This window comes from Sander lucioperca, chromosome 3 (assembly GCF_008315115.2).
Source record: "Sander lucioperca isolate FBNREF2018 chromosome 3, SLUC_FBN_1.2, whole genome shotgun sequence".
Lineage (NCBI taxonomy): Eukaryota > Metazoa > Chordata > Actinopteri > Perciformes > Percidae > Sander > Sander lucioperca.
Genome location: NC_050175.1, coordinates 26776320 through 26791362, shown reverse-complemented (window position 1 = coordinate 26791362; position 15043 = coordinate 26776320). Strand labels below are relative to the sequence as shown.

General features: G+C 39.5%; 1 protein-coding gene and 1 long non-coding RNA gene across 2 annotated transcripts in view; one reads left to right on the top strand and one right to left on the bottom strand.

Annotated features, from left to right (window-relative positions):
* LOC116067186 (up-regulator of cell proliferation-like) overlaps positions 1-15043 on the bottom strand; it is a 77631-nt gene that overhangs the window by 19717 nt on the left and 42871 nt on the right. The window lies entirely within an intron of this gene.
* On the top strand, positions 8557-11974 carry LOC116067165. The gene is made up of 3 exons (XR_004109134.2): positions 8557-8626; positions 8783-8857; positions 11915-11974. It is a non-coding gene; the product is annotated as an uncharacterized LOC116067165 (long non-coding RNA).

The following is a 15043-nucleotide window of genomic DNA, read 5'->3' as shown; positions in this document are numbered from 1 at the left end:
TCAACACATCATGCATCTAAGTTAGACCTGGGTCCTGTTGAACATTTTCAAAAATAGAACCAGTCTGATTCCTGCATCAGTTTCAATACTTAACCAAAATAATGTTTTTATATGGAGGAATATAAACAGCTGAACGATTGTTAGTTGTGAGTAAACCGTAATCATACAAACAACCTTTTTGAACGTTTTGGCTAATTTATTGATTTGGTTACTTTAAAATAAAAAAATAAAAAACTGCTTCTATTTCATGTAGGGGGAAATCATGGCCAAATCACTTCTAATCAGATTAAATAGAAATAGTTTTATTTTTACAACATAAGGATGGAGTTTCCCTCGTGACAACAATGCCCAAAGTTGCAGCATTTATGTTTAAGTCTGCAGAGTAGAATCATGTATTTCATGTTGTCCCAGGGCACTAATGTGGAGGTGGTACTAAAAAAACTACCAGTTGCCATTTTATTAGGTACACCTAGCTAAAAATACATGCAAAACCTAATTGCAGTTCATTCAAACAGCCCTGCAGTAAACCCTACCTTCACAAAGGTTATGATGTTCGGTTATTGTGTAGAGAGAAATTTTGAAGACTATAGTTTGTGCCGCTGTTAACCTGAGATTGTAAAATGTTGTCTACCCTCATTGATCTAAACAGGGAGGACAATTTATTAGAAACACCTCTCTGAAACAGTCTTTAAAAAAACCTCTTATGCACCTTTCCTTTATACATCACAATCAACGTGAAATTGAGCGCACATCAACGAGCAACCGACCCCGCCTTGCCTCGCCTCCTCCCATAAATTAATATGGAAATTACTATAAATGCGAATAACCCTAACCCTAACCCTAACCCTTTTATGCAGTATCAGCGCATATAATTATGTTTTTTCATAGACAACCTTACAGACGTGTGCCAGTAAGTGAAGTAGAAACTTTATTTTGTAATGTTTGGTGATTTTCTGAACTTTTCAGTTAGAATTCGCCACGTTACAGAGCCAGAAAAGACTTTGCGTGACGGCCCGCATATTCTCACATCAAGTTCATTTTTTATACATCACAAAGTGTCCGTGAAAACCAGCGTACGCAAGCTTTTCGTGCGTACGCAACGTTTATACATGAGGCCCCTGGTCTCTGAATGACACAAATAGTTCAGCTAGGGAAGTGGCTGTACGCCGCTATTGAGAATGAGGAGATGTCGTCACGGCACAGTGCCCCGCCCCCAGAGATCCCCCTTCCGCCATTTTGAACTGCTCATGTTCATTGTTTGTGTTGGTTGCGGAGGTCTTTGTTGCAATTCAGTTTTTCACTATTCTAGATTCTAGATAATTTTAGTAAACCTGGAACACACTGCTGTGTAAAAAACTGCTTCACGATTACACACTACACACGATTTTCATGGAAAGCGTAGAAACCATGTGTTACAGTTTTTTCGTATCCCTACATGGAAAAAGCACGAAGGAGAGCATGTGTCCGATGTGACAATGAGACGTCAGATTTCTTGAGTGGCTGCAATTAGAAGAAAGGATTTTACTTTCGACCGCATCTCCCAGTCGACGAGAGTCTGTTCTCTGCATTTTCATTCGGGTAAGTTCTCTGTAAATGTGAATGAACTGCAATTAGGTTTTGCATGTAGTTTTAGCTAGGTGTACCTAATAAAATGGCAACTGGTAGTTTTTTTAGGACCACCTCCACATTAGTGCCCTGGGACAACATGAAATACATGATTCTACTCTGCAGACTTAAACATAAATGCTGCAACTTTGGGCATTGTTGTCACGAGGAAAACTCCATCCTTATGTTGTAAAAAAAAAAACATTTCTATTTAATCTGATTAGAACTGATTTGGCCATGACTTCCCCCTACATGAAATAGAAGCAGTTTTTTTTTTATTGAAAAGTAATCAAATCAATAAATTAGCCAAAAAGTTCAAAAAGGTTGTTTGTATGTTTACGGTTCACTCAAACAATCGTTCAGCTGTTTATATTCCTCCATATAAAAACATTATTTTGGTTAAGTATTGAAACCGATGCAGGAATCAGACTGGTTCTAGTTTTGAAAATGTTCAACAGGACCCAGGTCTAACTTAGATGTATGATGTGTTGAAGATTTTGGAGCCCAACCAAAAACAGTAAATGCCAAAACTAAGAAAGGAACTTTGATGATGTGTTCATTTGATTCATTCACATATTGTCTGTAAGACGCTGCCATCCAGTGGTTCAAGACGTGACGATCCATGTTCTCATTCTGTTTATGCCAAATAAACTCATCAGACCAGGCAACGTTTTTCCAGTCTTCAACTGTCCAATTTTGGTGCCCTCGTGCAAATTGTAGCCTCATTTCCCTATTTTTAGTGGAGATGAGTGGTACCCGGTGGGGTTTTCTGCTGGTGTAGCCCATCCGCCTCAAGGTTGTGTGTGTTGTGGCTTCACAAATGCTTGGCTGCATACCTCTGTTGTAACGAGTGGTTATTTGAGTCAAAGTTGATCTTCTATCAGCTGGAATCAGTCGGCCCATTCTCCTCTGACCTCTAGCATGAACAAGGCATTTTCGCCTCCCAGGACTGCAGCATACTGGATGTTTTTCCTTTTTCAGACCATTCTTTGTAAACCCTAGAAATGGTTGTGCATGAAAATCCCAGTAACTGAGCAGATTGTGAAATACTCAGACCAGCCCGTCTGGCACCAACAACCATGCCATGCTCAAAGTTGCTTAGATCTCCTTTCTTTCCCATTCTGACATTCAGTTTGGAGTTCAGGAGATTGTCTAGACCTGGACAACACCCTTAAATGCATTGAAGCAGCTGCCATGTGATTGGTTGATTAAATAATTTCATTAACGTGAAATTTAACAGGTGTTCCTAATAATCCTTTAGGTGAGTGTATATATTGTTCTATATCTATGTGTTAATCAATCAGTCTGATCAGACACAACAAGTAGAAACACCTGTGTATGTGAGCCATGAGGGTTTTATATATAAAGTTACATAATGACATTTCAAGTTGACTTTATCTTTAATTTGTGAAATTACATTCAACCTGTTTCTAATGTTTATGTTTCACTGTTTGTTTTGACCAGAAAAGCCAAGTTCAACGACAGTTTGTGTACATGTTTATTATATAAGTGTATTATAGGACAGAAGCTTAGTGACTAAGTTTACCTCCAAAATTGTGTGTGTGTGTGTGTGTGTGTGTGTGTGTGTGTGTGTGTGTGTGTCTTTGTTAGCTGCCATGATTGAAGTAAAAGCAAAACCAGCTGAGGTGAGTTGTTAATCGTCATCAGTACAAACACACTTTTTCTTTCTTTCTCTTTCTCACACACACACACACACACACACACACACACACACACACACACACACAATTCAATTCAATTTTATTTATAGTATAAAATCATAACAAGAGTTATCTCTAGACCTACTCTATCTGTAAAGTGTCCTGAGATAACTCCCGTTATGATTTAATACTATAAATAAAATTGAATTGAAATTGAATTGAGTTGTGTTTGTAAGAAGTTGTTGCTATGGTGATTTCCACAGTGAGGGAGTAGAGGAGGGAGGGGGAGACAGTATCTTCCATGGGTCAAACATGTCCATTTAATGATAATTATACCTCTTAAGTTTGTTCTGTAATTCAAAAACCGTGGGTCCAAACTGCAAAAATATTATCATCACAAGAAAGATAAAGGTCTGGCAAACGCATTGATGTGGTTTTTATGTTTGTGGTGTCAAATATATGCGACACAGAGCAGGTAACAAACAGGGAACCGTCTACATCTTTCCAGATATTTGTTTTTCGTTGTTTCTATCGGCAGTTGGTATGAACAGAGCCAAAAGTTTAGGTCCAGTGGATTCTATAGTTACATGTCTGCGACCGGCACATTTCCTACATTTTGACCAACCATGATGTATGAAGAGTGAAAACTGAAAAATTTCAGAGAATGGTACTGCAGCTCCCCCCTCTGTCTTCCCCTCTAGCTCTCAACATTCCGTCCCCATACACGTACACTGGAAAATCTGAAACGGTCTGAAAACTGGACGATACATAAACCGTGATTTGGTAGAAACCGTGCATGACATCAGAATGCCCATTCAGCCCAATAAAGGCCAAAGTCTTGTCTTCGGTTTAAACTTTTAATTATGTTTCTACATTAAAGTATGGTGATACAGTATGACCCCAAAGAGGGGTTGTTTTGAGCTATGTTAAGCGATTTCCTGAAGATTACCCATTAAAGTCTTTGGAAAATTTTGCAGTGTTTTTTTTTGCCGATTTCATGAAAACCGCGCCGAAAATCTCTTATTCAAATGATAGCACATCATTCCTGGTGCCCATATATAGAGGTTTACTCCTCAACACAGCGGCCGCGGGTTATGATAAAGGCGCTCTGCTGTCGATATGCTGCGGAAGATGTGTCATGTTTGTGCTCCATTTTTATTTCTGTTGTAGTTTCGGTTTCCCACCTCCGATATAGAGCAGCGTACAGCCACTTACCTAAACTTGGTCTCATTCAGAGACCACAGTCTCAAACGGGGCTCTGAGGCTGTCAGGAGGTCTGAGATCTACCGTATCAACAGAGCAATCACATAATGCACAGCGGACTATGGTGCAGGTTGATTCTTTTCTGAAATATAGTGACTTTATTCTTGTAATAGTCTATTATCACTTTATTTTTCTCAAAATATCACGACTCCTCCAAATCACAGAGAGCACAAATGGGATATATTTTGAATGTGCACAAAGTTTTGAACATGAGCAGAAATCTTGCTCAAACACATCTGAAATATTACAGTCCAGAAATTATTAATCCATTAAAATGAATTCATGTGCACATTTAAGGAGTTTACTTCCTCAACAAAAGACGCAAAAGAGGGAAGAGTAAATGATGCTAGGCTACATGTGTGCTGACTCAGATATAATTAGTTGGAATGCTGATTCAGCAGCATTCCAACTATTGTTATCCTGTTCTTTATTTTTTCTTTTTCTTCTTATCATTCCGTACGTTTTTTGGCTCACCGTAACTTCTGCATACGTTCAGCTATTAAAACCATTCAACTTTTAGAATGTTCAGTACTTTCAGCTAATGATGGGACTTCTTCAACTTTTTTCTACTATTTATACTTTTTTAAATATTAAGCTTTTAAACATTTTATTTTAACATTGAAGTCAATGAGCATGCTTCAAATCCTTCAAATCCTCTTCTGCTTCAAAATGTATCTCCTCCTCCATTGTTTCACCTATAGACGTGATTCAAACTTTAAACTGTTCACAAAATATTCAGGTATTCGGGGTGTGCTCAGTGTTTTGATATCTTTTATAGTTTTTGTGAAAAAGCTGTTTAAGTTTAGTGTACATTTCAGGATTTTTCTGCGTTTCTAGTGAGTGTGTGTTGCGCCACCTAGAGTGGATGATGTCATACACTAGAGTGCAGAGCCTTAAGACATTATCTTTGTCCCTTCTCTATAAATTGCTCTCACGCCCACAATAGCTACTTGTCCTGCACAATTTACATACATCAAAACGTAGGTATTTTTGTCTAGTTTCAGCCAATGTGCTCAGTTATGCGATATGACTTATACTTTTGGCTCGGTGAGGTTCCAAATGACAAGAGTTCCACATCTTCCTCCATTCGCTGCCCCATTTAACATTCTCCACATTTCTGAGCGAAATGCAGAGCTAAGTTTATCAACATACATTTTACATGAATACGTTCACAAAGGCCTTGTGGTGGTCACGATTACATCATTTCACCAATACCCCTTATCGTTTTAGCAGTCTGAGGCTTTATTTGAGAGCTTGCTCTGTGTCTTTGAACAGCTCCAGTGGGGCACAGCTGACAGTTTCAGCAGGTGACACGGTCGTTAACCTGATTAAAGATCAAAGAGATCTCATCACAGACTTCAAAGGATGTTTATCAACATGGTCACAGGTCATTAGTAACCATGACAACCCTTTCACAGAGAGTCAACTTGAATACTACAGGCAGTAATATGAACATTAGTCTACATCTTTTGCGTTCCATTTCTGTCTGTCTGTTTCTGTTTCTCCCTGTCTCTGTCTCTCTCTGTCTGTCTGTCTCTGTCTGTTTCTGTTTGTCCCTGTCTCTCTCTCTGTATGTCTGTTTGTTTCTCTCTGTCTGTCTGTCTGTTTGTCTCTGTCTGTCTTTCTGTCTGTCTGTCTGTTTGTTTCTCTCTGTGTCTGTCTGTCTGTCTGTCTGTCTGTTTCTGTTTCTTCTTGTCTCTGTCTGTCAGTCTGTCCGTTTTTGTTTCTTCCTGTCTGCCTGCCTGTGTTTGTCTGTCTGTCTCTGTCTCCCTCCCTCTTGTCTGTCTATCCCTGCCTCCTTCTGTCTCTCTCTCTCTTTCTCCCTCCCTCTTCTGTCTGTCTCTCTCTCTCTTTCTCCCTCCCTCGTCTGTCTCTCTCTCTCTCTCTCTCTCTCTCTCTCCCTCCCTCTCTTGTCCCTCTCTCTCCCTCCCTCCTTCTGTCTCTCTCTCTCTCTCTCTCTCTCTCTCTCTCTCTCTCCCTCCCTCTCTTGTCTCTCTCTCTCCCTCCCTCCTTCGGTCTCTCTCTCTCTCTCTCTCTCTCTCTCTCTCCCTCCTTCTAGTGTCAATTGTGATTTGTGATTTCATCCATGCATATAGCCCGCTTCTTTTCAGGCAATATATTCACCTCTCAGCTCTTTAGGGTCATGCTTTTTTGTTCTATGCAATGGATATGTCTGATAATAATACAAAGTATTTATATGTTTAGCCTTTTTAGTCAATTTATTTGAACTTCCACTTTTGACAGTATTACAGTTTAGCCTCCAGCTTTTCTAGAAATGCATTTCAGCTCTTAGCTTAATAAGGTAATGCAGTTCATCTTCCAACTGACAATTTTATATTTCAATGTCCAAGATTTTCAGCAGTGCAGTACAATCCATTTGAGATTTTTCAAACAATTTATTTCATATTTCCGCATTTTCATCTCTGTTTTTCATAGCATTTGTAAGTCTTCCAGACTTAATCATAATTTCAGTTAAAAAATAAATAATTTTATATATTAGTGGTGTTATTTAACTTTTTAATGAAATTCATACTCATTAAACCGATTTCCACTTTTTCAACTATTCTCACTACTTCAACTTCTTCTTACTGATTTAAGCTATTCATCCAGTTTAGATTCAGCAATTCAGCTATTCAGCATTCCCACGCATTTTCTGCAGGAAATGCATTTTCTAGTTAGAAAAGTCGATCTACAGGAGAATAAATAGCAATACAGAATGCCTGAGAGCCTTATTGTAATATATTCCATTATGTTTTTATATTTGGATTGTAATCTATGTTTCCCTTTACATAAAGATATTTCCAGCATACATTGATTCAGAAAAAAGTAAATAGGTGCCTTTTTTTTAAAGAGACCCCCACAAAGATGAAATCATAATTCGAACCCTGATGTACTTAAAATAAAAATAAACATTAACACAAAGAACAAATTTGAATACTGATTTGGACATTGATTACAATGGCAACGGTTGAAGCTTTAAAGCATTTGGGTCAGCCCTAGTGTAACAACATACATAACAACCAGACTAACTTGCTCCCAACAAATAACTCCAATGCACGAACAATGTGGTTGTCCTTTAACAGTGTGCTGGTAATGTTTTTAAAGAGCATGTGAAAAACAAATCAGTCTAGCTGTCAGCATTAAGGACGTGAAGACACATGTCATGTGATTTCTATGAAACCAAGGGGGTAAGCTTCGCTTCAGAGCTCAAACCTCCTATGGCGCCATTTTGATGCTACAAAGCCATCACCCAACGTTAGCATTCCATTGACTGCCATTCATTTTGACGTCACTTTGACAGAGAATAACTTTACATCTGAAGCGTTTAAACACTTCATTTGTCCATTGTTTATTTCTAAAGAAACACGACAATGTTTAAAAGGCTCCATTACCTTGTACCTCACGTTATGGCTCCGTAGCAGACGTTTTTATAAAAATAGGCTAACGATTGGGTCATAACCACGAGACTTACTGTCTCACAGTAGAGGAATTACCGTATAGTACAGGAGAAGCTCTCAGGCAGTTTGGACTTACATTCACTGTTTGAATGTAATTACTAATGTTAACTATCATTTTAGTGATCAATAATTAGCCTGTGTCTATGTTATCTCCTTACATATACCTACGCTCTCCGTCTCTGCTAGATTGGGAATGATTGAGATTTCTCTTGGCACAGCTACCAGAAGACTTCCAACTTTCAGACAGGTTGCTCACGTCACATTTACGTCTTCAAGCTCAGTTGGAGGCTGCTCAGTAATGCTCAGCCATCACCGTAAAGAGCTTCTAATATCCTTCACTGGTCTCCGTCCAGAGACACGGGACCTGTTGGTCCATTCTTATATACAGTCTATGTGTGAAACAGACTGTTTATGAGAAGAGAGGCTGTTGGTTTCGGTTTCTATGTGCAGTATAAAACCACAGCTGACCCAGAAAACCCCAGAGTCTCTTGCTGTCTGATGTGAGACGGCAGGAAAGTTTGACGTTTCAGTCAAACTTTATAACCTGTGACCATTTTACTGTTTTAATTTGAGCTTTCATCAAAGATATATTGCAATAACTTACCTAAAGCTATCAAATACTTGACACTAAAATTGCATGTAGGTGTATCTAATCAATGACAGACTAAGGATACTTTATGTGCAGTTTTTTTAATTACCTGACTTAATTGTTTGCAACTGTTCTGCAATGAATTACAAAGAATACGTTTTTGTTTCTGTGAAAGTAAAGAGATATGTATTTATTTTTTCATCAAGATTTGAAAGCACAGGGGCGTTAAAGGAAAAGTCTGACCATCTCTACACTGAACCCAGAAGGACAACGACATGCAGGTACATTCCCATTTAAACTACATATAAGCCAATGATCACATGAATGAAAGAAATTCAGCACAAATAATATCAAACTGTAATGTAACTTATAAGTGTGGTCAGCTTTCTTCTTGATCTTAAAACCAAAGTGGGCAAATGGTTATAGTACAAACTTCTCTAATACAGAATCTATGATTATAATAATGATCATGGAAAACAAAACAAAAAAATCTAAAGGTGTGTTTAATATAGTTTAACTAAATGCAGTATTATTATGTCATGGTAACTCACAGAACTGTTTTGTACAAAACTAGACCAATCTAGCTGACAGATGAGGTTTCTAAATGCATCCATGATTTCTGAGAAATAGACCCTGACACTAAACCACAGGTGTGTTTACACCAACATCAACATTTCTGCAGTACAGAATCTGACGTTGGTTTTTGCTGTTTACTCTGGAGGGTGTTGGTAGTGACATTGTACACAGAAACACACGCCTGCACACACTAATTTAAACAGATTTGAAGCTTGCAGTTATATAAATCGATGGCAGAAAAGATCAATGCACTGCTGCTTCAGAAAATAAGAAAATAGACAAACAGAAAGAAAATGAAGGAAACATTTGGGATAAACATACATAATAAAAACATATCGTACAGTACATACTACAGTATTGTTCATACTTTCCCAGTTCCAGTAAAACAAAGACTTTGTCTTTAGCTTTTGGACTGTGACGTATTTCCAAGTGAAACCAATATTTGAGCGGTGTACGGTTACAAGGCAACAGGGATTTAAATCATATCCTTCATATTTGATTGAACCGCTAAAAAGTGGTAGAGCTTAGAGTTTAGTACGATACAGAGCTACAGAACACTGTTGGCTCCACACTAGAGCTGCACGATGTTTTGTTTCATCGTCTACATCACAATGTGTGCATGTGTGTTAGTCACATCGCAGGATGTGTGATGTTAACCGTACAACTTTTTTGCTGCTTGATAGTGAAGTAAACTTTCACCACCCTTGTTTTACATAGTTGTTACCGGTCGACCCTTCCCCTTTAAGACTGATGGCCATGTGGTCCGACGGACTTTGTTATGGGAAGTACCGTAAGCGGCAGCTGCCCAGACACATTAGCAGCATGTCATGACCCTTAAATTGCCTCCTCGACTCAGCCACTTGCCTCCCTTCCTCAATACAGTTGACTAATTCATGTGATGTGTCAGAGGAAAGGACGTCTCATCCCTCTAAAACACAGTTGCTCGTTACCTCTCTCCTCCAATGATTTCCTCACGTCTCCCGTGCCTCCTCGGTGGGAGGGACTAAGACACGAGGAAATCATGGGAGGAGAGAGAAGCAGGGCTCCAGACTAACTTTTTTCACTAGGAGCACAGTGGCCCAAAACTGAAAATTTTAGGGACGCAACCAGAAAATGTAGGGGCACACATCGTATACATATTCACATTTCTACTAATTTCCACTAGCCTAGAAGTCTAGACCACCCTAGCGGCAGCAAACTTAATTTGCAGCCAGGGTCGTCTAGCAACTCTCCGTTGGCTTGCGAGCTGGAAAAAACAAACTCTGGTCAGGCCAATCACATCGTGTATAGAGTCGGTGGGCGGGCTTATGGCTGCTGCTGCTGTTGCTGGGAACAGCGGTCTTCTGGAAGACTTGGAGTTCAGCTTCTCTTTGAGAAAAGAACAAAGAACGGCACTGAAGTCATTCTTAAAAAAGGAAGATGTGTTTGGAGTTTTGCCGACCGGATACGGCAAAAGTTTAATTTATCAACTAGCTCTGCTACCTTCTTCGTTGCTCTGGTTGGTTGTAGCGCTATCCTATTACGTGCAGAGAGAATTTGAAAGACAACCCTTTATCCCACCCCTCGGCTTGAGCCCTGCCAATGGTGAGTTCCCAGACCCAACATCTGGATGTGGGTCTGGCTTGTCAGGCTAAATTTCCACTGTATTACTAATAAATACTTTGATAATAGATGCAGAAATTACAATGTGCTGTTTCAAATTCAGTGTCACATTTTATTGTGCACTTTTAAAGATGCAACATAGAAGGCTAAACCGACAGCACCATCGCTGTCATGACCGTACAAATATAAACAAAAAAAAAAACCATACACTCAGAATAAAAAAAGTGCTCAGTATTAAAGTGCTTAGTAACCTTTCGGTCATTTCACAGTTAAAAACAATACTTAACAAATGTATGTAAACAAACTGGACTCTTCCCATGTGTTGCATGGAGAGTACCAACTCCTGCCCTCTGGGAGGCGCTATAGGGTCCCAGACTGCAGAAAGAACAAATATAAACACTCATTTGTTCCTCTGTCAATATCTCTGCTGAATCAACACAGGAGGGCAAATAAGTGATAGTTCCAGCCAACCCCCCACTTTCACTTTCATCTATATATACTATGGCTAATTAAGACCACTCTTGCAGGGCAGGGCCCCCCTCATATTAATTAAGTATCTATTTATGTTTTTACTGATGCCTATATGTTTTTAGCTCTTTGATTTTAGGTTGTTGTGTTGTAATTGGTGGAGCTTGTATTGCAAGACAAATTTCCGTGTACACGGACAATAAAGCTATCTATCTATCTATCTATCTATCTATCTATCTATCTATCTATCTATCTATCTATCTATCTAACATTAGGGGCACTGGCCAATAACATTCCACTAGAACAAGTAGGCCGTGTTAAATTTCAACATCATCTCTGCACTCTGATTTACAGCCTATTGCCTTCTAAAAGCAACCGGCAGTGGCGTTGCTTTTTCATTTATTAGCATGTCACGGCATCCTCTTAGCTTGAGGCTAAAATTGTGTTTAACTAGTGTATTGTGTTTAAACTGCAAAGTGCCTGCAGTGTCGGCAATGACTAACTTGCTCCCAACTCCAATGCACGAACAATGTTGTCCTTTAACAGTGTGCTGGTAATGTTTTTAAAGAACATGTGAAAAACAAATCAGTCTGGCTGTCAGCATGAAGGAAGTGAAGACACATGTCATGTTATTTCTGTGAACCAGGCTGTTTATGAGAAGAGAGGCTGTTGGTTTCCGTTTCTATGTGCAGTATAAAAACCACAGCTGATCCAGAAAGCCCCAGAGTCTCCTGCTGTCTGGTGTCAGGTACGTTTGAGTCAAACTTTATAACCTGGAACCATTCTACTGTTTATTTTAATTTGAGCTTTCATCCCAAATATATTGCAATAACTTACCTATAGCTATCAAATGCTTGACACTAAAATTGCATGTAAGTGTATCTAATCAATGACAGACTATGGATACTTTATGTGCAGTTTTTTTTAATTACCTGAATAGACCCTGACACTAAACCACAGGTGTGTTTACACCAACATCAACATTTCTGCATTACAGAATCTGACGTTGATTTTTGCTGTTTACTCTGGTAGTCTTTGGTAGTGACATTGTACACAGAGTACACACGCCTGCACACACTAATTTAAACAGATTTGAAGTTTGCAGTTATATAAATCGATGGCAGAGAAAGATCAATGCACTGCTGCTTCAGATAATAAGAAAATAGACAAACGGAAAGAAAATTAATCTGTGGCCCACCCCTCAGTCTCTTCGAGTCTCTTCTCTCTCTCTCTGCCACCACAGGAATTTGCAATCATGAAGACATTTCACATTACATTGTATTATTAAATGTGACAGAATACCAAAACAGAATCAGAATCAACTTTGTTGAATGTTGACAAATACAAGGTATTTGTCTCTGTCTAGGCATTTGACCCATCAGAGCACTGGAAGTGCTCCAACTACCAGTTGCATAACGTATAACAATCTTAAAGCTACATTGTGGAAGAATTACTCCCATCTAGCGGTGAAATCATATACTGCAATCAACTCTCTCTCGCCACGCAGTATTGCAACTACGGTAGCATTCACGCTTCAAAAAGCGGCCGCCTATCAGCTGTCGTTGTTGGAGTTCATACGTTTTCTGTGGATTACCTTTTCACTTCCATTGCATTTGGTTTGCAATTGCTCTAGAAAGACATGTTGCATTTTAAATGCTTTATGGATGGATAGATGCTTCCAAATGCTTGTGAGTAAATAGTAATTTCAGTAGTAATCAGTGTGAATTGAGGCTTTGAATTGACAGGATGCACATATTTGAGGGAAGAAAAGTGACTGATCTTAAAATAATACAATTTGTTTTGCGACACTGCCTCAAATTTACATCACAAAGGATCAATGTGACATTTGAAGGAAAAACGGTGGGATAAAGTTTACGATCAATGTAAACTGACAAGCTGGATCGATAGCGTAATACAGACATTGTTTCCTACAACAGAGACAATCAGTGAGTCATCTATTTGTAAAACTGTCATTTCATTTGTTTGTAATTTGTAATATACTGTTGAAGTAGGAGTTTGGCAGTAAGGTGGTCTGTGAGTTTTCGTGTTCTTAAAAAATTAGAGAAACGCTGATCTACAGAGACCTAGTCTCGCTTTGCCAGACCATCCACACGCTGCGGAGCGGAGGAGGGTCTGGCTAGTCCACACAGCATTACGGGATGGGAGAAAAACATGCTCTGGTTTATTAGCATTTCTTTAAATCAATCACAATCGCCATGGGTGGCGCTAAGCTCCGCACAGAGCCGCTGCAAAATAGTCATGCGAGAGAAATCTCAGATTGGACAGATGGTCTAGCTAGCTGTCTGGATTTACCCTGCAGAGATCTGAGGAGCAGTTAACCATAGTCCTCAGAAATCCACCAGAGGTTAGAATTCCAACAAAAAAGAGAGAGGAAGGAAACGGAAATCAGCGACATGCATCTGGCGGAATTTCCTGCAGCACCGGAGCAATCCAGGAAGTGGAACATCAATGTTGCAGACTACAAAGTTCCAATTGTGTTAAACCATTCCTTTATCCTTAAAGACAAAAATGGGAAGTAACTGAAAAAGTAAAAAGTCTTACTGAACATACACTCACCTTGAAGATTATTAGGAACACCCTACTAATACTGTGTTTGACCCCCTTTCGCCTTCAGAACTGCCTTAATTCTTCATGGCATTGATTCAACAAGGTGCTGGAAGCATTCTCTAGAAATGTTGGCCCATATTGAGAGGATAGCATCTTGCAGTTGATGGAGACTTGTGGGATGCACATCCAGGGCACGAAGCTCCCGTTCCACCACATCCCAAAGATGTTCTATTGGGTTGAGATCTGGTGACTGTGGGGGCCATTTTAGTACGATGAACTCATTGTCATGTTCAAGAAACCAATTTGAAATGATTTGAGCTTTGTGACATGGTACATTATCCTGCTGGAAGTAGCCATCAAAGGATGGGTACATGGTGGTCATCAAGGGATGGACATGGTCAGAAACAATGCTCAGGTAGGCTGTGGCATTTAAACAATGCCCAATTGGTACTAAGGGGCCCAAAGTGTGCCAAGAAAACATCCCCCACACCATTACACCACCACCACCAGCCTGCCCAGTGGTAACAAGGCATGACGGATCCATGTTCTCATTCTGTTTACACCAAATTCTGACTCTACCATCTGAATGTCTCAACAGAAATCGAGACTCATCAGACCAGGCAACATTTTTCCAGTCTTGAAAGGTCCAATTTTGGTAAGCTTGTGCAAATTGTAGCCTCATTTTCCTATTTTTAGTGGAGATGAGTGGTACCCGGTGGGGTCTTCTGCTGGTGTAGCCCATCTGCCTCAAGGTTGTGAGTGTTGTGGCTTCACAAATGCTTGGCTGCATACCTCGGTTGTAACGAGTGGTTATTTGAGTCAAAGTTGATCTTCTATCAGCTGGAATCAGTCGGCCCATTCTCCTCTGACCTCTAGCATCAACAAGGCGTTTACGCCCACAGGACTGCAGCATACTGGATGTTTTTCCTTTTTCAGATCATTCTTTGTAAACCCTAGAAATGGTTGTGCATGAAAATCCCAGTAACTGAGCAGATTGGAAAATACTCAAACCACCCCGTCTGGCACAAACAACCATGCCACGCTCAAAGTTGCTATCACGTTTCTTTCCCATTCTGACATTCAGTTTGGAGTTCAGGAGATTGTCTAGACCTGGACCACACCCCTCAATGCATTGAAGCAGCTTCCAAGTGATTGGTTGATTAGATAATTGCATTAATGAAAAAACAGGTGTTCCTAATAATCTTCAAGGTGAGTGTATATAGATATTATATCGATATCGTGATATGAGACTA